This window comes from Crinia signifera, chromosome 6, assembly GCF_055691185.1.
Source record: "Crinia signifera chromosome 6, ASM5569118v1, whole genome shotgun sequence".
NCBI classification, from domain to species: Eukaryota; Metazoa; Chordata; class Amphibia; order Anura; family Myobatrachidae; genus Crinia; species Crinia signifera.
The window spans coordinates 123,599,410-123,624,409 of NC_139222.1; the positions used below are offsets into that span (position 1 = coordinate 123,599,410).

The 25,000-nt window shown below is 36.3% G+C and overlaps 19 non-coding genes across 19 annotated transcripts; all 19 read right to left on the reverse strand.

Moving 5' to 3' along the window:
- Nucleotides 1–1,344: 1,344 nt before the first annotated feature.
- On the reverse strand, nt 1,345–1,416 carry TRNAP-UGG (transfer RNA proline (anticodon UGG)). Its single transcript has one exon. It is a non-coding gene; the product is annotated as a tRNA-Pro (tRNA).
- Nucleotides 1,417–2,443: 1,027 nt separating this feature from the next.
- On the reverse strand, nt 2,444–2,515 carry TRNAP-UGG (transfer RNA proline (anticodon UGG)). The gene has a single exon. It is a non-coding gene; the product is annotated as a tRNA-Pro (tRNA).
- Nucleotides 2,516–3,905: 1,390 nt separating this feature from the next.
- TRNAP-UGG (transfer RNA proline (anticodon UGG)) lies at nt 3,906–3,977 on the reverse strand. Its single transcript has one exon. It is a non-coding gene; the product is annotated as a tRNA-Pro (tRNA).
- Nucleotides 3,978–4,643: 666 nt separating this feature from the next.
- TRNAP-UGG (transfer RNA proline (anticodon UGG)) lies at nt 4,644–4,715 on the reverse strand. Its single transcript has one exon. It is a non-coding gene; the product is annotated as a tRNA-Pro (tRNA).
- A 1,390-nt stretch (nt 4,716–6,105) lies between these two features.
- Nucleotides 6,106–6,177, reverse strand: TRNAP-UGG (transfer RNA proline (anticodon UGG)). The gene has a single exon. It is a non-coding gene; the product is annotated as a tRNA-Pro (tRNA).
- A 666-nt stretch (nt 6,178–6,843) lies between these two features.
- On the reverse strand, nt 6,844–6,915 carry TRNAP-UGG (transfer RNA proline (anticodon UGG)). The gene has a single exon. It is a non-coding gene; the product is annotated as a tRNA-Pro (tRNA).
- Nucleotides 6,916–7,574: 659 nt separating this feature from the next.
- Nucleotides 7,575–7,646, reverse strand: TRNAP-UGG (transfer RNA proline (anticodon UGG)). Its single transcript has one exon. It is a non-coding gene; the product is annotated as a tRNA-Pro (tRNA).
- Nucleotides 7,647–8,312: 666 nt separating this feature from the next.
- TRNAP-UGG (transfer RNA proline (anticodon UGG)) lies at nt 8,313–8,384 on the reverse strand. The gene has a single exon. It is a non-coding gene; the product is annotated as a tRNA-Pro (tRNA).
- Nucleotides 8,385–9,410: 1,026 nt separating this feature from the next.
- TRNAP-UGG (transfer RNA proline (anticodon UGG)) lies at nt 9,411–9,482 on the reverse strand. The gene has a single exon. It is a non-coding gene; the product is annotated as a tRNA-Pro (tRNA).
- Nucleotides 9,483–10,142: 660 nt separating this feature from the next.
- Nucleotides 10,143–10,214, reverse strand: TRNAP-UGG (transfer RNA proline (anticodon UGG)). Its single transcript has one exon. It is a non-coding gene; the product is annotated as a tRNA-Pro (tRNA).
- A 1,026-nt stretch (nt 10,215–11,240) lies between these two features.
- On the reverse strand, nt 11,241–11,312 carry TRNAP-UGG (transfer RNA proline (anticodon UGG)). Its single transcript has one exon. It is a non-coding gene; the product is annotated as a tRNA-Pro (tRNA).
- A 1,025-nt stretch (nt 11,313–12,337) lies between these two features.
- Nucleotides 12,338–12,409, reverse strand: TRNAP-UGG (transfer RNA proline (anticodon UGG)). Its single transcript has one exon. It is a non-coding gene; the product is annotated as a tRNA-Pro (tRNA).
- A 666-nt stretch (nt 12,410–13,075) lies between these two features.
- TRNAP-UGG (transfer RNA proline (anticodon UGG)) lies at nt 13,076–13,147 on the reverse strand. Its single transcript has one exon. It is a non-coding gene; the product is annotated as a tRNA-Pro (tRNA).
- Nucleotides 13,148–14,174: 1,027 nt separating this feature from the next.
- Nucleotides 14,175–14,246, reverse strand: TRNAP-UGG (transfer RNA proline (anticodon UGG)). The gene has a single exon. It is a non-coding gene; the product is annotated as a tRNA-Pro (tRNA).
- Nucleotides 14,247–14,906: 660 nt separating this feature from the next.
- TRNAP-UGG (transfer RNA proline (anticodon UGG)) lies at nt 14,907–14,978 on the reverse strand. The gene has a single exon. It is a non-coding gene; the product is annotated as a tRNA-Pro (tRNA).
- Nucleotides 14,979–16,009: 1,031 nt separating this feature from the next.
- TRNAP-UGG (transfer RNA proline (anticodon UGG)) lies at nt 16,010–16,081 on the reverse strand. Its single transcript has one exon. It is a non-coding gene; the product is annotated as a tRNA-Pro (tRNA).
- Nucleotides 16,082–16,742: 661 nt separating this feature from the next.
- Nucleotides 16,743–16,814, reverse strand: TRNAP-UGG (transfer RNA proline (anticodon UGG)). The gene has a single exon. It is a non-coding gene; the product is annotated as a tRNA-Pro (tRNA).
- Nucleotides 16,815–19,310: 2,496 nt separating this feature from the next.
- TRNAP-UGG (transfer RNA proline (anticodon UGG)) lies at nt 19,311–19,382 on the reverse strand. Its single transcript has one exon. It is a non-coding gene; the product is annotated as a tRNA-Pro (tRNA).
- A 3,963-nt stretch (nt 19,383–23,345) lies between these two features.
- On the reverse strand, nt 23,346–23,417 carry TRNAP-UGG (transfer RNA proline (anticodon UGG)). Its single transcript has one exon. It is a non-coding gene; the product is annotated as a tRNA-Pro (tRNA).
- Between the last annotated feature and the right edge of the window lie 1,583 nt (nt 23,418–25,000).

A 25,000-nucleotide genomic window follows, 5' to 3' on the forward strand; every position in this document is an offset into this window, starting at 1 on the left:
AACTCATATTATTTATGTAATAATTGAAAGAGCTGGATAAAATAGTTGATGTATTTTGTTGTATTATGTTACTGAGATAATGGGGAATGTGTTTTTTTACCCAAAGTACCACCATATGGTTGAAAATGTCCTAAATACTCATAAGTAATTACAAACTAATTGTGTAAAATGGCAAGAGCAAAATTCAATTGATGCTTTGAAATCAAGCATTTAACATCAATCATGGGCTCTAAAAGGCAGCTAAATGCTGGGCTCGTCGGGGATTTGAAGCCGGGACCTCTCGCACCCAAAGCGAGAATCATACCCCTAGACCAACGAGCCACCCCTGAAAACTTCTCACGTCACAATATTTTTTTTTTTAAAGTGAAACTCATTATATACGTAATAATGCAGAGTGCTGGATAAAATAGTTGATGTATTTTGTTGTATTATGTTACTGAGATAATGGGGAATGTGTTTTTTTACCCAAAGTACCACCATATGGTTGAAAATGTCCTAAATACTCATAAGTAATTACAAACTAATTGTGTAAAATGGCAAGAGCAAAATTCAATTGATGCTTTGAAATCAAGCATGTAACATCAATCATGGGCTCTAAAAGGCAGCTAAATGCTGGGCTCGTCGGGGATTTGAAGCCGGGACCTCTCGCACCCAAAGCGAGAATCATACCCCTAGACCAACGAGCCACCCCTGAAAACTTCTCACGTCACAATATTTTTTTTTTTAAAGTGAAACTCATTATATACGTAATAATGCAGAGTGCTGGATAAAATAGTTGATGTATTTTGTTGTATTATGTTACTGAGATAATGGGGAATGTGTTTTTTTACCCAAAGTACCACCATATGGTTGAAAATGTCCTAAATACTCATAAGTAATTACAAACTAATTGTGTAAAATGGCAAGAGCAAAATTCAATTGATGCTTTGAAATCAAGCATGTAACATCAATCATGGGCTCTAAAAGGCAGCTAAATGCTGGGCTCGTCCGGGATTTGAAGCCAGGACCTCTCGCACCCAAAGCGAGAATCATACCCCTAGACCAACGAGCCACCCCTGAAAACTTCTCACGTCACAATATTTTTTTTTTTAAAGTGAAACTCATTATATACGTAATAATGCAGAGTGCTGGATAAAATATTTAATGAATATTGTTGTGTTATGTTACTGAGATAATGGGGAATGTGTTTTTTTACCCAAAGTACCACCATATGGTTTAAAATGTCCTAAATACTCATAAGTAATTACAAACTAATTGTGTAAAATGGCAAGAGCAAAATTCAATTGATGCTTTGAAATCAAGCATTTAACATCAATCATGGGCTCTAAAAGGCAGCTAAATGCTGGGCTCGTCCGGGATTTGAACCCGGGACCTCTCGCACCCAAAGCGAGAATCATACCCCTAGACCAACGAGCCACCCCTGAAAACTTCTCACGTCACAATATTTTTTTTTTTTAAAGTGAAACTCATTATATACGTAATAATGCAGAGTGCTGGATAAAATATTTAATGAATATTGTTGTGTTATGTTACTGAGATAATGGGGAATGTGTTTTTTTACCCAAAGTACCACCATATGGTTGAAAATGTCCTAAATACTCATAAGTAATTACAAACTAATTGTGTAAAATGGCAAGAGCAAAATTCAATTGATGCTTTGAAATCAAGCATTTAACATCAATCATGGGCTCTAAAAGGCAGCTAAATGCTGGGCTCGTCCGGGATTTGAACCCGGGACCTCTCGCACCCAAAGCAAGAATCATACCCCTAGACCAACGAGCCACCCCTGAAAACTTCTCAAGTCAGAATAAATTTTTTTTTAAAGTGAAACTCATATTATTTATGTAATAATTGAAAGAGCTGGATAAAATAGTTGATGTATTTTGTTGTATTATGTTACTGAGATAATGGGGAATGTGTTTTTTTACCCAAAGTACCACCATATGGTTGAAAATGTCCTAAATACTCATAAGTAATTACAAACTAATTGTGTAAAATGGCAAGAGCAAAATTCAATTGATGCTTTGAAATCAAGCATGTAACATCAATCATGGGCTCTAAAAGGCAGCTAAATGCTGGGCTCGTCCGGGATTTGAAGCCAGGACCTCTCGCACCCAAAGCGAGAATCATACCCCTAGACCAACGAGCCACCCCTGAAAACTTCTCACGTCACAATATTTTTTTTTTTTAAAGTGAAACTCATTATATACGTAATAATGCAGAGTGCTGGATAAAATATTTAATGAATATTGTTGTGTTATGTTACTGAGATAATGGGGAATGTGTTTTTTTACCCAAAGTACCACCATATGGTTGAAAATGTCCTAAATACTCATAAGTAATTACAAACTAATTGTGTAAAATGGCAAGAGCAAAATTCAATTGATGCTTTGAAATCAAGCATTTAACATCAATCATGGGCTCTAAAAGGCAGCTAAATGCTGGGCTCGTCCGGGATTTGAACCCGGGACCTCTCGCACCCAAAGCGAGAATCATACCCCTAGACCAACGAGCCACCCCTGAAAACTTCTCACGTCAGAACAATTTTTTTTTTAAAGTGAAACTCATATTATTTATGTAATAATTGAAAGAGCTGGATAAAATAGTTGATGTATTTTGTTGTATTATGTTACTGAGATAATGGGGAATGTGTTTTTTTACCCAAAGTACCACCATATGGTTGAAAATGTCCTAAATACTCATAAGTAATTACAAACTAATTGTGTAAAATGGCAAGAGCAAAATTCAATTGATGCTTTGAAATCAAGCATTTAACATCAATCATGGGCTCTAAAAGGCAGCTAAATGCTGGGCTCGTCGGGGATTTGAAGCCGGGACCTCTCGCACCCAAAGCGAGAATCATACCCCTAGACCAACGAGCCACCCCTGAAAACTTCTCACGTCACAATATTTTTTTTTTTAAAGTGAAACTCATTATATACGTAATAATGCAGAGTGCTGGATAAAATAGTTGATGTATTTTGTTGTATTATGTTACTGAGATAATGGGGAATGTGTTTTTTTACCCAAAGTACCACCATATGGTTGAAAATGTCCTAAATACTCATAAGTAATTACAAACTAATTGTGTAAAATGGCAAGAGCAAAATTCAATTGATGCTTTGAAATCAAGCATGTAACATCAATCATGGGCTCTAAAAGGCAGCTAAATGCTGGGCTCGTCGGGGATTTGAAGCCGGGACCTCTCGCACCCAAAGCGAGAATCATACCCCTAGACCAACGAGCCACCCCTGAAAACTTCTCACGTCACAATATTTTTTTTTTTAAAGTGAAACTCATTATATACGTAATAATGCAGAGTGCTGGATAAAATAGTTGATGTATTTTGTTGTATTATGTTACTGAGATAATGGGGAATGTGTTTTTTTACCCAAAGTACCACCATATGGTTGAAAATGTCCTAAATACTCATAAGTAATTACAAACTAATTGTGTAAAATGGCAAGAGCAAAATTCAATTGATGCTTTGAAATCAAGCATGTAACATCAATCATGGGCTCTAAAAGGCAGCTAAATGCTGGGCTCGTCCGGGATTTGAAGCCGGGACCTCTCGCACCCAAAGCGAGAATCATACCCCTAGACCAACGAGCCACCCCTGAAAACTTCTCACGTCACAATATTTTTTTTTTTAAAGTGAAACTCATTATATACGTAATAATGCAGAGTGCTGGATAAAATAGTTGATGTATTTTGTTGTATTATGTTACTGAGATAATGGGGAATGTGTTTTTTTACCCAAAGTACCACCATATGGTTGAAAATGTCCTAAATACTCATAAGTAATTACAAACTAATTGTGTAAAATGGCAAGAGCAAAATTCAATTGATGCTTTGAAATCAAGCATGTAACATCAATCATGGGCTCTAAAAGGCAGCTAAATGCTGGGCTCGTCCGGGATTTGAACCCGGGACCTCTCGCACCCAAAGCGAGAATCATACCCCTAGACCAACGAGCCACCCCTGAAAACTTCTCACGTCAGAATATATTTTTTTTGAAAGTGAAACTCATATTATTTATGTAATAATTGAAAGAGCTGGATAAAATAGTTGATGTATTTTGTTGTATTATGTTACTGAGATAATGGGGAATGTGTTTTTTTTTACCTAAAGTACCACCACATGGTTGAAAATGTACTACATGCTCCTAAGTAATTACAAACTAATTGTGTAAAATGGCAAAAGCAAAATTCAATTGAGGCTTTGAAATCAAGCATGTAACATCAATCATGGGCTCTAAAAGGCAGCTAAATGCTGGGCTTGTCCGGGATTTGAACGCTGGGACCTCTTGCACCCTAAGCGAGAATCATACCCCTAGACCAACGAGCCACCCCTGAAAACTTCTCACGTCAGAATATTTTTTTTTTTTTAAGTGAAACTCATATTATTTATGTAATAATTGAAAGAGCTGGATAAAATAGTTGATGTATTTTGTTGTATTATGTTACTGAGATAATGGGGAATGTGTTTTTTTACCCAAAGTACCACCATATGGTTGAAAATGTCCTAAATACTCATAAGTAATTACAAACTAATTGTGTAAAATGGCAAGAGCAAAATTCAATTGATGCTTTGAAATCAAGCATTTAACATCAATCATGGGCTCTAAAAGGCAGCTAAATGCTGGGCTCGTCCGGGATTTGAACCCGGGACCTCTCGCACCCAAAGCGAGAATCATACCCCTAGACCAACGAGCCACCCCTGAAAACTTCTCACGTCACAATATTTTTTTTTAAAGTGAAACTCATATTATTTATGTAATAATTGAAAGAGCTGGATAAAATAGTTGATGTATTTTGTTGTATTATGTTACTGAGATAATGGGGAATGTGTTTTTTTACCCAAAGTACCACCATATGGTTGAAAATGTCCTAAATACTCATAAGTAATTACAAACTAATTGTGTAAAATGGCAAGAGCAAAATTCAATTGATGCTTTGAAATCAAGCATGTAACATCAATCATGGGCTCTAAAAGGCAGCTAAATGCTGGGCTCGTCCGGGATTTGAAGCCAGGACCTCTCGCACCCAAAGCGAGAATCATACCCCTAGACCAACGAGCCACCCCTGAAAACTTCTCACGTCACAATATTTTTTTTTTTAAAGTGAAACTCATTATATACGTAATAATGCAGAGTGCTGGATAAAATATTTAATGAATATTGTTGTGTTATGTTACTGAGATAATGGGGAATGTGTTTTTTTACCCAAAGTACCACCATATGGTTGAAAATGTCCTAAATACTCATAAGTAATTACAAACTAATTGTGTAAAATGGCAAGAGCAAAATTCAATTGATGCTTTGAAATCAAGCATTTAACATCAATCATGGGCTCTAAAAGGCAGCTAAATGCTGGGCTCGTCCGGGATTTGAACCCGGGACCTCTCGCACCCAAAGCAAGAATCATACCCCTAGACCAACGAGCCACCCCTGAAAACTTCTCAAGTCAGAATAAATTTTTTTTTAAAGTGAAACTCATATTATTTATGTAATAATTGAAAGAGCTGGATAAAATAGTTGATGTATTTTGTTGTATTATGTTACTGAGATAATGGGGAATGTGTTTTTTTACCCAAAGTACCACCATATGGTTGAAAATGTCCTAAATACTCATAAGTAATTACAAACTAATTGTGTAAAATGGCAAGAGCAAAATTCAATTGATGCTTTGAAATCAAGCATGTAACATCAATCATGGGCTCTAAAAGGCAGCTAAATGCTGGGCTCGTCCGGGATTTGAAGCCAGGACCTCTCGCACCCAAAGCGAGAATCATACCCCTAGACCAACGAGCCACCCCTGAATACTTCTCACGTCACAATATTTTTTTTTTTAAAGTGAAACTCATTATATACGTAATAATGCAGAGTGCTGGATAAAATATTTAATGAATATTGTTGTGTTATGTTACTGAGATAATGGGGAATGTGTTTTTTTACCCAAAGTACCACCATATGGTTGAAAATGTCCTAAATACTCATAAGTAATTACAAACTAATTGTGTAAAATGGCAAGAGCAAAATTCAATTGATGCTTTGAAATCAAGCATTTAACATCAATCATGGGCTCTAAAAGGCAGCTAAATGCTGGGCTCGTCCGGGATTTGAACCCGGGACCTCTCGCACCCAAAGCGAGAATCATACCCCTAGACCAACGAGCCACCCCTGAAAACTTCTCACGTCAGAATATATTTTTTTTGAAAGTGAAACTCATATTATTTATGTAATAATTGAAAGAGCTGGATAAAATAGTTGATGTATTTTGTTGTATTATGTTACTGAGATAATGGGGAATGTGTTTTTTTTTACCTAAAGTACCACCACATGGTTGAAAATGTACTACATGCTCCTAAGTAATTACAAACTAATTGTGTAAAATGGCAAAAGCAAAATTCAATTGAGGCTTTGAAATCAAGCATGTAACATCAATCATGGGCTCTAAAAGGCAGCTAAATGCTGGGCTTGTCCGGGATTTGAACGCTGGGACCTCTTGCACCCTAAGCGAGAATCATACCCCTAGACCAACGAGCCACCCCTGAAAACTTCTCACGTCAGAATATTTTTTTTTTTTTAAGTGAAACTCATATTATTTATGTAATAATTGAAAGAGCTGGATAAAATAGTTGATGTATTTTGTTGTATTATGTTACTGAGATAATGGGGAATGTGTTTTTTTACCCAAAGTACCACCATATGGTTGAAAATGTCCTAAATACTCATAAGTAATTACAAACTAATTGTGTAAAATGGCAAGAGCAAAATTCAATTGATGCTTTGAAATCAACCATTTAACATCAATCATGGGCTCTAAAAGGCAGCTAAATGCTGGGCTCGTCCGGGATTTGAACCCGGGACCTCTCGCACCCAAAGCGAGAATCATACCCCTAGACCAACGAGCCACCCCTGAAAACTTCTCACGTCACAATATTTTTTTTTTTTAAAGTGAAACTCATTATATACGTAATAATGCAGAGTGCTGGATAAAATATTTAATGAATATTGTTGTGTTATGTTACTGAGATAATGGGGAATGTGTTTTTTTACCCAAAGTACCACCATATGGTTGAAAATGTCCTAAATACTCATAAGTAATTACAAACTAATTGTGTAAAATGGCAAGAGCAAAATTCAATTGATGCTTTGAAATCAAGCATGTAACATCAATCATGGGCTCTAAAAGGCAGCTAAATGCTGGGCTCGTCCGGGATTTGAAGCCAGGACCTCTCGCACCCAAAGCGAGAATCATACCCCTAGACCAACGAGCCACCCCTGAATACTTCTCACGTCACAATATTTTTTTTTTTAAAGTGAAACTCATTATATACGTAATAATGCAGAGTGCTGGATAAAATATTTAATGAATATTGTTGTGTTATGTTACTGAGATAATGGGGAATGTGTTTTTTTACCCAAAGTACCACCATATGGTTGAAAATGTCCTAAATACTCATAAGTAATTACAAACTAATTGTGTAAAATGGCAAGAGCAAAATTCAATTGATGCTTTGAAATCAAGCATTTAACATCAATCATGGGCTCTAAAAGGCAGCTAAATGCTGGGCTCGTCCGGGATTTGAACCCGGGACCTCTCGCACCCAAAGCGAGAATCATACCCCTAGACCAACGAGCCACCCCTGAAAACTTCTCACGTCAGAATATATTTTTTTTGAAAGTGAAACTCATATTATTTATGTAATAATTGAAAGAGCTGGATAAAATAGTTGATGTATTTTGTTGTATTATGTTACTGAGATAATGGGGAATGTGTTTTTTTTTACCTAAAGTACCACCACATGGTTGAAAATGTACTACATGCTCCTAAGTAATTACAAACTAATTGTGTAAAATGGCAAAAGCAAAATTCAATTGAGGCTTTGAAATCAAGCATGTAACATCAATCATGGGCTCTAAAAGGCAGCTAAATGCTGGGCTTGTCCGGGATTTGAACGCTGGGACCTCTTGCACCCTAAGCGAGAATCATACCCCTAGACCAACGAGCCACCCCTGAAAACTTCTCACGTCAGAATATTTTTTTTTTTTTAAGTGAAACTCATATTATTTATGTAATAATTGAAAGAGCTGGATAAAATAGTTGATGTATTTTGTTGTATTATGTTACTGAGATAATGGGGAATGTGTTTTTTTACCCAAAGTACCACCATATGGTTGAAAATGTCCTAAATACTCATAAGTAATTACAAACTAATTGTGTAAAATGGCAAGAGCAAAATTCAATTGATGCTTTGAAATCAACCATTTAACATCAATCATGGGCTCTAAAAGGCAGCTAAATGCTGGGCTCGTCCGGGATTTGAACCCGGGACCTCTCGCACCCAAAGCGAGAATCATACCCCTAGACCAACGAGCCACCCCTGAAAACTTCTCACGTCACAATATTTTTTTTTTTTAAAGTGAAACTCATTATATACGTAATAATGCAGAGTGCTGGATAAAATATTTAATGAATATTGTTGTGTTATGTTACTGAGATAATGGGGAATGTGTTTTTTTACCCAAAGTACCACCATATGGTTGAAAATGTCCTAAATACTCATAAGTAATTACAAACTAATTGTGTAAAATGGCAAGAGCAAAATTCAATTGATGCTTTGAAATCAAGCATTTAACATCAATCATGGGCTCTAAAAGGCAGCTAAATGCTGGGCTCGTCCGGGATTTGAACCCGGGACCTCTCGCACCCAAAGCAAGAATCATACCCCTAGACCAACGAGCCACCCCTGAAAACTTCTCAAGTCAGAATAAATTTTTTTTTAAAGTGAAACTCATATTATTTATGTAATAATTGAAAGAGCTGGATAAAATAGTTGATGTATTTTGTTGTATTATGTTACTGAGATAATGGGGAATGTGTTTTTTTACCCAAAGTACCACCATATGGTTGAAAATGTCCTAAATACTCATAAGTAATTACAAACTAATTGTGTAAAATGGCAAGAGCAAAATTCAATTGATGCTTTGAAATCAAGCATGTAACATCAATCATGGGCTCTAAAAGGCAGCTAAATGCTGGGCTCGTCCGGGATTTGAAGCCAGGACCTCTCGCACCCAAAGCGAGAATCATACCCCTAGACCAACGAGCCACCCCTGAAAACTTCTCACGTCACAATATTTTTTTTTTTAAAGTGAAACTCATTATATACGTAATAATGCAGAGTGCTGGATAAAATATTTAATGAATATTGTTGTGTTATGTTACTGAGATAATGGGGAATGTGTTTTTTTACCCAAAGTACCACCATATGGTTGAAAATGTCCTAAATACTCATAAGTAATTACAAACTAATTGTGTAAAATGGCAAGAGCAAAATTCAATTGATGCTTTGAAATCAAGCATTTAACATCAATCATGGGCTCTAAAAGGCAGCTAAATGCTGGGCTCGTCCGGGATTTGAACCCGGGACCTCTCGCACCCAAAGCGAGAATCATACCCCTAGACCAACGAGCCACCCCTGAAAACTTCTCACGTCAGAACAATTTTTTTTTTAAAGTGAAACTCATATTATTTATGTAATAATTGAAAGAGCTGGATAAAATAGTTGATGTATTTTGTTGTATTATGTTACTGAGATAATGGGGAATGTGTTTTTTTACCCAAAGTACCACCATATGGTTGAAAATGTCCTAAATACTCATAAGTAATTACAAACTAATTGTGTAAAATGGCAAGAGCAAAATTCAATTGATGCTTTGAAATCAAGCATGTAACATCAATCATGGGCTCTAAAAGGCAGCTAAATGCTGGGCTCGTCCGGGATTTGAAGCCAGGACCTCTCGCACCCAAAGCGAGAATCATACCCCTAGACCAACGAGCCACCCCTGAAAACTTCTCACGTCACAATATTTTTTTTTTTAAAGTGAAACTCATTATATACGTAATAATGCAGAGTGCTGGATAAAATATTTAATGAATATTGTTGTGTTATGTTACTGAGATAATGGGGAATGTGTTTTTTTACCCAAAGTACCACCATATGGTTGAAAATGTCCTAAATACTCATAAGTAATTACAAACTAATTGTGTAAAATGGCAAGAGCAAAATTCAATTGATGCTTTGAAATCAAGCATTTAACATCAATCATGGGCTCTAAAAGGCAGCTAAATGCTGGGCTCGTCCGGGATTTGAACCCGGGACCTCTCGCACCCAAAGCGAGAATCATACCCCTAGACCAACGAGCCACCCCTGAAAACTTCTCACGTCACAATATTTTTTTTTTTTAAAGTGAAACTCATTATATACGTAATAATGCAGAGTGCTGGATAAAATATTTAATGAATATTGTTGTGTTATGTTACTGAGATAATGGGGAATGTGTTTTTTTACCCAAAGTACCACCATATGGTTGAAAATGTCCTAAATACTCATAAGTAATTACAAACTAATTGTGTAAAATGGCAAGAGCAAAATTCAATTGATGCTTTGAAATCAAGCATTTAACATCAATCATGGGCTCTAAAAGGCAGCTAAATGCTGGGCTCGTCCGGGATTTGAACCCGGGACCTCTCGCACCCAAAGCAAGAATCATACCCCTAGACCAACGAGCCACCCCTGAAAACTTCTCAAGTCAGAATAAAATTTTTTTTAAAGTGAAACTCATATTATTTATGTAATAATTGAAAGAGCTGGATAAAATAGTTGATGTATTTTGTTGTATTATGTTACTGAGATAATGGGGAATGTGTTTTTTTACCCAAAGTACCACCATATGGTTGAAAATGTCCTAAATACTCATAAGTAATTACAAACTAATTGTGTAAAATGGCAAGAGCAAAATTCAATTGATGCTTTGAAATCAAGCATGTAACATCAATCATGGGCTCTAAAAGGCAGCTAAATGCTGGGCTCGTCCGGGATTTGAAGCCAGGACCTCTCGCACCCAAAGCGAGAATCATACCCCTAGACCAACGAGCCACCCCTGAAAACTTCTCACGTCACAATATTTTTTTTTTTAAAGTGAAACTCATTATATACGTAATAATGCAGAGTGCTGGATAAAATATTTAATGAATATTGTTGTGTTATGTTACTGAGATAATGGGGAATGTGTTTTTTTACCCAAAGTACCACCATATGGTTGAAAATGTCCTAAATACTCATAAGTAATTACAAACTAATTGTGTAAAATGGCAAGAGCAAAATTTAATTGATGCTTTGAAATCAAGCATTTAACATCAATCATGGGCTCTAAAAGGCAGCTAAATGCTGGGCTCGTCCGGGATTTGAACCCGGGACCTCTCGCACCCAAAGCGAGAATCATACCCCTAGACCAACGAGCCACCCCTGAAAACTTCTCACGTCAGAACAATTTTTTTTTTAAAGTGAAACTCATATTATTTATGTAATAATTGAAAGAGCTGGATAAAATAGTTGATGTATTTTGTTGTATTATGTTACTGAGATAATGGGGAATGTGTTTTTTTACCCAAAGTACCACCATATGGTTGAAAATGTCCTAAATACTCATAAGCAATTACAAACTAATTGTGTAAAATGGCAAGAGCAAAATTCAATTGATGCTTTGAAATCAAGCATTTAACATCAATCATGGGCTCTAAAAGGCAGCTAAATGCTGGGCTCGTCGGGGATTTGAAGCCGGGACCTCTCGCACCCAAAGCGAGAATCATACCCCTAGACCAACGAGCCACCCCTGAAAACTTCTCACGTCACAATATTTTTTTTTTTAAAGTGAAACTCATTATATACGTAATAATGCAGAGTGCTGGATAAAATAGTTGATGTATTTTGTTGTATTATGTTACTGAGATAATGGGGAATGTGTTTTTTTACCCAAAGTACCACCATATGGTTGAAAATGTCCTAAATACTCATAAGTAATTACAAACTAATTGTGTAAAATGGCAAGAGCAAAATTCAATTGATGCTTTGAAATCAAGCATGTAACATCAATCATGGGCTCTAAAAGGCAGCTAAATGCTGGGCTCGTCCGGGATTTGAAGCCGGGACCTCTCGCACCCAAAGCGAGAATCATACCCCTAGACCAACGAGCCACCCCTGAAAACTTCTCACGTCACAATATTTTTTTTTTTAAAGTGAAACTCATTATATACGTAATAATGCAGAGTGCTGGATAAAATAGTTGATGTATTTTGTTGTATTATGTTACTGAGATAATGGGGAATGTGTTTTTTTACCCAAAGTACCACCATATGGTTGAAAATGTCCTAAATACTCATAAGTAATTACAAACTAATTGTGTAAAATGGCAAGAGCAAAATTCAATTGATGCTTTGAAATCAAGCATGTAACATCAATCATGGGCTCTAAAAGGCAGCTAAATGCTGGGCTCGTCCGGGATTTGAACCCGGGACCTCTCGCACCCAAAGCGAGAATCATACCCCTAGACCAACGAGCCACCCCTGAAAACTTCTCACGTCAGAATATATTTTTTTTGAAAGTGAAACTCATATTATTTATGTAATAATTGAAAGAGCTGGATAAAATAGTTGATGTATTTTGTTGTATTATGTTACTGAGATAATGGGGAATGTGTTTTTTTTTACCTAAAGTACCACCACATGGTTGAAAATGTACTACATGCTCCTAAGTAATTACAAACTAATTGTGTAAAATGGCAAAAGCAAAATTCAATTGAGGCTTTGAAATCAAGCATGTAACATCAATCATGGGCTCTAAAAGGCAGCTAAATGCTGGGCTTGTCCGGGATTTGAACGCTGGGACCTCTTGCACCCTAAGCGAGAATCATACCCCTAGACCAACGAGCCACCCCTGAAAACTTCTCACGTCAGAATATTTTTTTTTTTTTAAGTGAAACTCATATTATTTATGTAATAATTGAAAGAGCTGGATAAAATAGTTGATGTATTTTGTTGTATTATGTTACTGAGATAATGGGGAATGTGTTTTTTTACCCAAAGTACCACCATATGGTTGAAAATGTCCTAAATACTCATAAGTAATTACAAACTAATTGTGTAAAATGGCAAGAGCAAAATTCAATTGATGCTTTGAAATCAAGCATTTAACATCAATCATGGGCTCTAAAAGGCAGCTAAATGCTGGGCTCGTCCGGGATTTGAACCCGGGACCTCTCGCACCCAAAGCGAGAATCATACCCCTAGACCAACGAGCCACCCCTGAAAACTTCTCACGTCACAATATTTTTTTTTTTTTAAAGTGAAACTCATTATATACGTAATAATGCAGAGTGCTGGATAAAATATTTAATGAATATTGTTGTGTTATGTTACTGAGATAATGGGGAATGTGTTTTTTTACCCAAAGTACCACCATATGGTTGAAAATGTCCTAAATACTCATAAGTAATTACAAACTAATTGTGTAAAATGGCAAGAGCAAAATTCAATTGATGCTTTGAAATCAAGCATTTAACATCAATCATGGGCTCTAAAAGGCAGCTAAATGCTGGGCTCGTCCGGGATTTGAACCCGGGACCTCTCGCACCCAAAGCAAGAATCATACCCCTAGACCAACGAGCCACCCCTGAAAACTTCTCAAGTCAGAATAATTTTTTTTTTAAAGTGAAACTCATATTATTTATGTAATAATTGAAAGAGCTGGATAAAATAGTTGATGTATTTTGTTGTATTATGTTACTGAGATAATGGGGAATGTGTTTTTTTACCCAAAGTACCACCATATGGTTGAAAATGTCCTAAATACTCATAAGTAATTACAAACTAATTGTGTAAAATGGTAAGAGCAAAATTCAATTGATGCTTTGAAATCAAGCATGTAACATCAATCATGGGCTCTAAAAGGCAGCTAAATGCTGGGCTCGTCCGGGATTTGAAGCCAGGACCTCTCGCACCCAAAGCGAGAATCATACCCCTAGACCAACGAGCCACCCCTGAAAACTTCTCACGTCACAATATTTTTTTTTTTAAAGTGAAACTCATTATATACGTAATAATGCAGAGTGCTGGATAAAATATTTAATGAATATTGTTGTGTTATGTTACTGAGATAATGGGGAATGTGTTTTTTTACCCAAAGTACCACCATATGGTTGAAAATGTCCTAAATACTCATAAGTAATTACAAACTAATTGTGTAAAATGGCAAGAGCAAAATTCAATTGATGCTTTGAAATCAAGCATTTAACATCAATCATGGGCTCTAAAAGGCAGCTAAATGCTGGGCTCGTCCGGGATTTGAACCCGGGACCTCTCGCACCCAAAGCGAGAATCATACCCCTAGACCAACGAGCCACCCCTGAAAACTTCTCACGTCAGAACAATTTTTTTTTTAAAGTGAAACTCATATTATTTATGTAATAATTGAAAGAGCTGGATAAAATAGTTGATGTATTTTGTTGTATTATGTTACTGAGATAATGGGGAATGTGTTTTTTTACCCAAAGTACCACCATATGGTTGAAAATGTCCTAAATACTCATAAGTAATTACAAACTAATTGTGTAAAATGGCAAGAGCAAAATTCAATTGATGCTTTGAAATCAAGCATTTAACATCAATCATGGGCTCTAAAAGGCAGCTAAATGCTGGGCTCGTCGGGGATTTGAAGCCGGGACCTCTCGCACCCAAAGCGAGAATCATACCCCTAGACCAACGAGCCACCCCTGAAAACTTCTCACGTCACAATATTTTTTTTTTTAAAGTGAAACTCATTATATACGTAATAATGCAGAGTGCTGGATAAAATATTTAATGAATATTGTTGTGTTATGTTACTGAGATAATGGGGAATGTGTTTTTTTACCCAAAGTACCACCATATGGTTGAAAATGTCCTAAATACTCATAAGTAATTACAAACTAATTGTGTAAAATGGCAAGAGCAAAATTCAATTGATGCTTTGAAATCAAGCATTTAACATCAATCATGGGCTCTAAAAGGCAGCTAAATGCTGGGCTCGTCCGGGATTTGAACCCGGGACCTCTCGCACCCAAAGCGAGAATCATACCCCTAGACCAACGAGCCACCCCTGAAAACTTCTCACGTCAGAATATATTTTTTTTGAAAGTGAAACTCATATTATTTATGTAATAATTGAAAGAGCTGGATAAAATAGTTGATGTATTTTGTTGTATTATGTTACTGAGATAATGGGGAATGTGTTTTTTTTTACCTAAAGTACCACCACATGGTTGAAAATGTACTACATGCTCCTAAGTAATTACAAACTAATTGTGTAAAATGGCAAGAGCAAAATTCAATTGATGCTTTGAAATCAAGCATTTAACATCAATCATGGGCTCTAAAAGGCAGCTAAATGCTGGGCTCGTCCGGGATTTGAACCCGGGACCTCTCGCACCCAAAGCAAGAATCATACCCCTAGACCAACGAGCCACCCCTGAAAACTTCTCAAGTCAGAATAATTTTTTTTTTAAAGTGAAACTCATATTATTTATGTAATAATTGAAAGAGCTGGATAAAATAGTTGATGTATTTTGTTGTATTATGTTACTGAGATAATGGGGAATGTGTTTTTTTACCCAAAGTACCACCATATGGTTGAAAATGTCCTAAATACTCATAAGTAATTACAAACTAATTGTGTAAAATGGCAAGAGCAAAATTCAATTGATGCTTTGAAATCAAGCATGTAACATCAATCATGGGCTCTAAAAGGCAGCTAAATGCTGGGCTCGTCCGGGATTTGAAGCCAGGACCTCTCGCACCCAAAGCGAGAATCATACCCCTAGACCAACGAGCCACCCCTGAAAACTTCTCACGTCACAATATTATTTTTTTTTTAAAGTGAAACTCATTATATACGTAATAATGCAGAGTGCTGGATAAAATATTTAATGAATATTGTTGTGTTATGTTACTGAGATAATGGGGAATGTGTTTTTTTACCCAAAGTACCACCATATGGTTGAAAATGTCCTAAATACTCATAAGTAATTACAAACTAATTGTGTAAAATGGCAAGAGCAAAATTCAATTGATGCTTTGAAATCAAGCATTTAACATCAATCATGGGCTCTAAAAGGCAGCTAAATGCTGGGCTCGTCCGGGATTTGAACCCGGGACCTCTCGCACCCAAAGCGAGAATCATACCCCTAGACCAACGAGCCACCCCTGAAAACTTCTCACGTCAGAACAATTTTTTTTTTAAAGTGAAACTCATATTATTTATGTAATAATTGAAAGAGCTGGATAAAATAGTTGATGTATTTTGTTGTATTATGTTACTGAGATAATGGGGAATGTGTTTTTTTACCCAAAGTACCACCATATGGTTGAAAATGTCCTAAATACTCATAAGTAATTACAAACTAATTGTGTAAAATGGCAAGAGCAAAATTCAATTGATGCTTTGAAATCAAGCATTTAACATCAATCATGGGCTCTAAAAGGCAGCTAAATGCTGGGCTCGTCGGGGATTTGAAGCCGGGACCTCTCGCACCCAAAGCGAGAATCATACCCCTAGACCAACGAGCCACCCCTGAAAACTTCTCACGTCACAATATTTTTTTTTTTTAAAGTGAAACTCATTATATACGTAATAATGCAGAGTGCTGGATAAAATATTTAATGAATATTGTTGTGTTATGTTACTGAGATAATGGGGAATGTGTTTTTTTACCCAAAGTACCACCATATGGTTGAAAATGTCCTAAATACTCATAAGTAATTACAAACTAATTGTGTAAAATGGCAAGAGCAAAATTCAATTGATGCTTTGAAATCAAGCATTTAACATCAATCATGGGCTCTAAAAGGCAGCTAAATGCTGGGCTCGTCCGGGATTTGAACCCGGGACCTCTTGCACCCAAAGCAAGAATCATACCCCTAGACCAACGAGCCACCCCTGAAAACTTCTCAAGTCAGAATAAATTTTTTTTTAAAGTGAAACTCATATTATTTATGTAATAATTGAAAGAGCTGGATAAAATAGTTGATGTATTTTGTTGTATTATGTTACTGAGATAATGGGGAATGTGTTTTTTTACCCAAAGTACCACCATATGGTTGAAAATGTCCTAAATACTCATAAGTAATTACAAACTAATTGTGTAAAATGGCAAGAGCAAAATTCAATTGATGCTTTGAAATCAAGCATGTAACATCAATCATGGGCTCTAAAAGGCAGCTAAATGCTGGGCTCGTCCGGGATTTGAAGCCAGGACCTCTCGCACCCAAAGCGAGAATCATACCCCTAGACCAACGAGCCACCCCTGAAAACTTCTCACGTCACAATATTTTTTTTTTAAAGTGAAACTCATTATATACGTAATAATGCAGAGTGCTGGATAAAATATTTAATGAATATTGTTGTGTTATGTTACTGAGATAATGGGGAATGTGTTTTTTTACCCAAAGTACCACCATATGGTTGAAAATGTCCTAAATACTCATAAGTAATTACAAACTAATTGTGTAAAATGGCAAGAGCAAAATTCAATTGATGCTTTGAAATCAAGCATTTAACATCAATCATGGGCTCTAAAAGGCAGCTAAATGCTGGGCTCGTCCGGGATTTGAACCCGGGACCTCTCGCACCCAAAGCGAGAATCATACCCCTAGACCAACAAGCCACCCCTGAAAACTTCTCACGTCAGAACAATTTTTTTTTTAAAGTGAAACTCATATTATTTATGTAATAATTGAAAGAGCTGGATAAAATAGTTGATGTATTTTGTTGTATTATGTTACTGAGATAATGGGGAATGTGTTTTTTTACCCAAAGTACCACCATATGGTTGAAAATGTCCTAAATACTCATAAGTAATTACAAACTAATTGTGTAAAATGGCAAGAGCAAAATTCAATTGATGCTTTGAAATCAAGCATTTAACATCAATCATGGGCTCTAAAAGGCAGCTAAATGCTGGGCTCGTCGGGGATTTGAAGCCGGGACCTCTCGCACCCAAAGCGAGAATCATACCCCTAGACCAACGAGCCACCCCTGAAAACTTCTCACGTCACAATATTTTTTTTTTGAAAGTGAAACTCATATTATTTATGTAATAATTGAAAGAGCTGGATAAAATAGTTGATGTATTTTGTTGTATTATGTTACTGAGATAATGGGGAATGTGTTTTTTTACCCAAAGTACCACCATATGGTTGAAAATGTCCTAAATACTCATAAGTAATTACAAACTAATTGTGTAAAATGGCAAGAGCAAAATTCAATTGATGCTTTGAAATCAAGCATGTAACATCAATCATGGGCTCTAAAAGGCAGCTAAATGCTGGGCTCGTCCGGGATTTGAACCCGGGACCTCTCGCACCCAAAGCAAGAATCATACCCCTAGACCAACGAGCCACCCCTGAAAACTTCTCACGTCAGAATATATTTTTTTTGAAAGTGAAACTCATATTATTTATGTAATAATTGAAAGAGCTGGATAAAATAGTTGATGTATTTTGTTGTATTATGTTACTGAGATAATGGGGAATGTGTTTTTTTTTTACCTAAAGTACCACCACATGGTTGAAAATGTACTACATGCTCCTAAGTAATTACAAACTAATTGTGTAAAATGGCAAGAGCAAAATTCAATTGAGGCTTTGAAATCAAGCATGTAACATCAATCATGGGCTCTAAAAGGCAGCTAAATGCTGGGCTTGTCCGGGATTTGAACGCTGGGACCTCTTGCACCCTAAGCGAGAATCATACCCCTAGACCAACGAGCCACCCCTGAAAACTTCTCACGTCAGAATATTTTTTTTTTTTAAGTGAAACTCATATTATTTATGTAATAATTGAAAGAGCTGGATAAAATAGTTGATGTATTTTGTTGTATTATGTTACTGAGATAATGGGGAATGTGTTTTTTTACCCAAAGTACCACCATATGGTTGAAAATGTCCTAAATACTCATAAGTAATTACAAACTAATTGTGTAAAATGGCAAGAGCAAAATTCAATTGATGCTTTGAAATCAAGCATGTAACATCAATCATGGGCTCTAAAAGGCAGCTAAATGCTGGGCTCGTCCGGGATTTGAAGCCAGGACCTCTCGCACCCAAAGCGAGAATCATACCCCTAGACCAACGAGCCACCCCTGAAAACTTCTCACGTCACAATATTTTTTTTTTTAAAGTGAAACTCATTATATACGTAATAATGCAGAGTGCTGGATAAAATATTTAATGAATATTGTTGTGTTATGTTACTGAGATAATGGGGAATGTGTTTTTTTACCCAAAGTACCACCATATGGTTGAAAATTTCCTAAATACTCATAAGTAATTACAAACTAATTGTGTAAAATGGCAAGAGCAAAATTCAATTGATGCTTTGAAATCAAGCATTTAACATCAATCATGGGCTCTAAAAGGCAGCTAAATGCTGGGCTCGTCCGGGATTTGAACCCGGGACCTCTCGCACCCAAAGCGAGAATCATACCCCTAGACCAACGAGCCACCCCTGAAAACTTCTCACGTCAGAACAATTTTTTTTTTAAAGTGAAACTCATATTATTTATGTAATAATTGAAAGAGCTGGATAAAATAGTTGATGTATTTTGTTGTATTATGTTACTGAGATAATGGGGAATGTGTTTTTTTACCCAAAGTACCACCATATGGTTGAAAATGTCCTAAATACTCATAAGTAATTACAAACTAATTGTGTAAAATGGCAAGAGCAAAATTCAATTGATGCTTTGAAATCAAGCATTTAACATCAATCATGGGCTCTAAAAGGCAGCTAAATGCTGGGCTCGTCCGGGATTTGAAGCCGGGACCTCTCGCACCCAAAGCGAGAATCATACCCCTAGACCAACGAGCCACCCCTGAAAACTTCTCACGTCACAATATTTTTATTTTTTAAAGTGAAACTCATTATATACGTAATAATGCAGAGTGCTGGATAAAATAGTTGATGTATTTTGTTGTATTATGTTACTGAGATAATGGGGAATGTGTTTTTTTACCCAAAGTACCACCATATGGTTGAAAATGTCCTAAATACTCATAAGTAATTACAAACTAATTGTGTAAAATGGCAAGAGCAAAATTCAATTGATGCTTTGAAATCAAGCATTTAACATCAATCATGGGCTCTAAAAGGCAGCTAAATGCTGGGTTCGTCCGGGATTTGAACCCGGGACCTCTCGCACCCAAAGCGAGAATCATACCCCTAGACCAACGAGCCACCCCTGAAAACTTCTCACGTCAGAATAATTTTTTTTTTAAAGTGAAACTCATATTATTTATGTAATAATTGAAAGAGCTGGATAAAATAGTTGATGTATTTTGTTGTATTATGTTACTGAGATAATGGGGAATGTGTTTTTTTACCCAAAGTACCACCATATGGTTGAAAATGTCCTAAATACTCATAAGTAATTACAAACTAATTGTGTAAAATGGCAAGAGCAAAATTCAATTGATGCTTTGAAATCAAGCATTTAACATCAATCATGGGCTCTAAAAGGCAGCTAAATGCTGGGCTCGTCCGGGATTTGAAGCCAGGACCTCTCGCACCCAAAGCGAGAATCATACCCCTAGACCAACGAGCCACCCCTGAAAACTTCTCACGTCACAATATTTTTATTTTTTAAAGTGAAACTCATTATATACGTAATAATGCAGAGTGCTGGATAAAATAGTTGATGTATTTTGTTGTATTATGTTACTGAGATAATGGGGAATGTGTTTTTTTACCCAAAGTACCACCATATGGTTGAAAATGTCCTAAATACTCATAAGTAATTACAAACTAATTGTGTAAAATGGCAAGAGCAAAATTCAATTGATGCTTTGAAATCAAGCATTTAACATCAATCATGGGCTCTAAAAGGCAGCTAAATGCTGGGCTCGTCCGGGATTTGAACCCGGGACCTCTCGCACCCAAAGTGAGAATCATACCCCTAGACCAACGATCCACCCCTGAATACTTCTCACGTCAGAATAATTTTTTTTTTAAAGTGAAACTCATATTATTTATGTAATAATTGAAAGAGCTGGATAAAATAGTTGATGTATTTTGTTGTATTATGTTACTGAGATAATGGGGAAAGTGTTTTTTTACCCAAAGTACCACCATATGGTTGAAAATGTCCTAAATACTCATAAGTAATTACAAACTAATTGTGTAAAATGGCAAGAGCAAAATTCAATTGATGCTTTGAAATCAAGCATGTAACATCAATCATGGGCTCTAAAAGGCAGCTAAATGTTGGGCTCGTCCGGGATTTGAAGCCGGGACCTCTCGCACCCACAGCGAGAATCATACCACTAGACCAACGAGCCACCCCTGAAAACTTCTCACGTCACAATATTTTTTTTTTTAAAGTGAAACTCATTATATACGTAATAATGCAGAGTGCTGGATAAAATATTTAATGAATATTGTTGTGTTATGCTACTGAGATAATGGGGAATGTGTTTTTTTACCCAAAGTACCACCATATGGTTGAAAATGTCCTAAATACTCATAAGTAATTACAAACTAATTGTGTAAAATGGCAAGAGCAAAATTCAATTGATGCTTTGAAATCAAGCATTTAACATCAATCATGGGCTCTAAAAGGCAGCTAAATGCTGGGCTCGTCCGGGATTTGAACCCGGGACCTCTCGCACCCAAAGCGAGAATCATACCCCTAGACCAACGAGCTACCCCTGAAAACTTCTCACGTCACAATATTTTTTTTTTGAAAGTGAAACTCATATTATTTATGTAATAATTGAAAGAGCTGGATAAAATAGTTGATGTATTTTGTTGTATTATGTTACTGAGATAATGGGGAATGTGTTTTTTTACCCAAAGTACCACCATATGGTTGAAAATGTCCTAAATACTCATAAGTAATTACAAACTAATTGTGTAAAATGGCAAGAGCAAAATTCAATTGATGCTTTGAAATCAAGCATTTAACATCAATCATGGGCTCTAAAAGGCAGCTAAATGCTGGGCTCGTCGGGGATTTGAAGCCGGGACCTCTCGCACCCAAAGCGAGAATCATACCCCTAGACCAACGAGCCACCCCTGAAAACTTCTCACGTCACAATATTTTTTTTTTGAAAGTGAAACTCATATTATTTATGTAATAATTGAAAGAGCTGGATAAAATAGTTGATGTATTTTGTTGTATTATGTTACTGAGATAATGGGGAATGTGTTTTTTTACCCAAAGTACCACCATATGGTTGAAAATGTCCTAAATACTCATAAGTAATTACAAACTAATTGTGTAAAATGGCAAGAGCAAAATTCAATTGATGCTTTGAAATCAAGCATGTAACATCAATCATGGGCTCTAAAAGGCAGCTAAATGCTGGGCTCGTCCGGGATTTGAACCCGGGACCTCTCGCACCCAAAGCAAGAATCATACCCCTAGACCAACGAGCCACCCCTGAAAACTTCTCACGTCAGAATATATTTTTTTTGAAAGTGAAACTCATATTATTTATGTAATAATTGAAAGAGCTGGATAAAATAGTTGATGTATTTTGTTGTATTATGTTACTGAGATAATGGGGAATGTGTTTTTTTTTTACCTAAAGTACCACCACATGGTTGAAAATGTACTACATGCTCCTAAGTAATTACAAACTAATTGTGTAAAATGGCAAGAGCAAAATTCAATTGAGGCTTTGAAATCAAGCATGTAACATCAATCATGGGCTCTAAAAGGCAGCTAAATGCTGGGCTTGTCCGGGATTTGAACGCTGGGACCTCTTGCACCCTAAGCGAGAATCATACCCCTAGACCAACGAGCCACCCCTGAAAACTTCTCACGTCAGAATATTTTTTTTTTTTAAGTGAAACTCATATTATTTATGTAATAATTGAAAGAGCTGGATAAAATAGTTGATGTATTTTGTTGTATTATGTTACTGAGATAATGGGGAATGTGTTTTTTTACCCAAAGTACCACCATATGGTTGAAAATGTCCTAAATACTCATAAGTAATTACAAACTAATTGTGTAAAATGGCAAGAGCAAAATTCAATTGATGCTTTGAAATCAAGCATGTAACATCAATCATGGGCTCTAAAAGGCAGCTAAATGCTGGGCTCGTCCGGGATTTGAAGCCAGGACCTCTCGCACCCAAAGCGAGAATCATACCCCTAGACCAACGAGCCACCCCTGAAAACTTCTCACGTCACAATATTTTTTTTTTTAAAGTGAAACTCATTATATACGTAATAATGCAGAGTGCTGGATAAAATATTTAATGAATATTGTTGTGTTATGTTACTGAGATAATGGGGAATGTGTTTTTTTACCCAAAGTACCACCATATGGTTGAAAATTTCCTAAATACTCATAAGTAATTACAAACTAATTGTGTAAAATGGCAAGAGCAAAATTCAATTGATGCTTTGAAATCAAGCATTTAACATCAATCATGGGCTCTAAAAGGCAGCTAAATGCTGGGCTCGTCCGGGATTTGAACCCGGGACCTCTCGCACCCAAAGCGAGAATCATACCCCTAGACCAACGAGCCACCCCTGAAAACTTCTCACGTCAGAACAATTTTTTTTTTAAAGTGAAACTCATATTATTTATGTAATAATTGAAAGAGCTGGATAAAATAGTTGATGTATTTTGTTGTATTATGTTACTGAGATAATGGGGAATGTGTTTTTTTACCCAAAGTACCACCATATGGTTGAAAATGTCCTAAATACTCATAAGTAATTACAAACTAATTGTGTAAAATGGCAAGAGCAAAATTCAATTGATGCTTTGAAATCAAGCATTTAACATCAATCATGGGCTCTAAAAGGCAGCTAAATGCTGGGCTCGTCCGGGATTTGAAGCCGGGACCTCTCGCACCCAAAGCGAGAATCATACCCCTAGACCAACGAGCCACCCCTGAAAACTTCTCACGTCACAATATTTTTATTTTTTAAAGTGAAACTCATTATATACGTAATAATGCAGAGTGCTGGATAAAATAGTTGATGTATTTTGTTGTATTATGTTACTGAGATAATGGGGAATGTGTTTTTTTACCCAAAGTACCACCATATGGTTGAAAATGTCCTAAATACTCATAAGTAATTACAAACTAATTGTGTAAAATGGCAAGAGCAAAATTCAATTGATGCTTTGAAATCAAGCATTTAACATCAATCATGGGCTCTAAAAGGCAGCTAAATGCTGGGTTCGTCCGGGATTTGAACCCGGGACCTCTCGCACCCAAAGCGAGAATCATACCCCTAGACCAACGAGCCACCCCTGAAAACTTCTCACGTCAGAATAATTTTTTTTTTAAAGTGAAACTCATATTATTTATGTAATAATTGAAAGAGCTGGATAAAATAGTTGATGTATTTTGTTGTATTATGTTACTGAGATAATGGGGAATGTGTTTTTTTACCCAAAGTACCACCATATGGTTGAAAATGTCCTAAATACTCATAAGTAATTACAAACTAATTGTGTAAAATGGCAAGAGCAAAATTCAATTGATGCTTTGAAATCAAGCATTTAACATCAATCATGGGCTCTAAAAGGCAGCTAAATGCTGGGCTCGTCCGGGATTTGAAGCCAGGACCTCTCGCACCCAAAGCGAGAATCATACCCCTAGACCAACGAGCCACCCCTGAAAACTTCTCACGTCACAATATTTTTATTTTTTAAAGTGAAACTCATTATATACGTAATAATGCAGAGTGCTGGATAAAATAGTTGATGTATTTTGTTGTATTATGTTACTGAGATAATGGGGAATGTGTTTTTTTACCCAAAGTACCACCATATGGTTGAAAATGTCCTAAATACTCATAAGTAATTACAAACTAATTGTGTAAAATGGCAAGAGCAAAATTCAATTGATGCTTTGAAATCAAGCATTTAACATCAATCATGGGCTCTAAAAGGCAGCTAAATGCTGGGCTCGTCCGGGATTTGAACCCGGGACCTCTCGCACCCAAAGTGAGAATCATACCCCTAGACCAACGATCCACCCCTGAATACTTCTCACGTCAGAATAATTTTTTTTTTAAAGTGAAACTCATATTATTTATGTAATAATTGAAAGAGCTGGATAAAATAGTTGATGTATTTTGTTGTATTATGTTA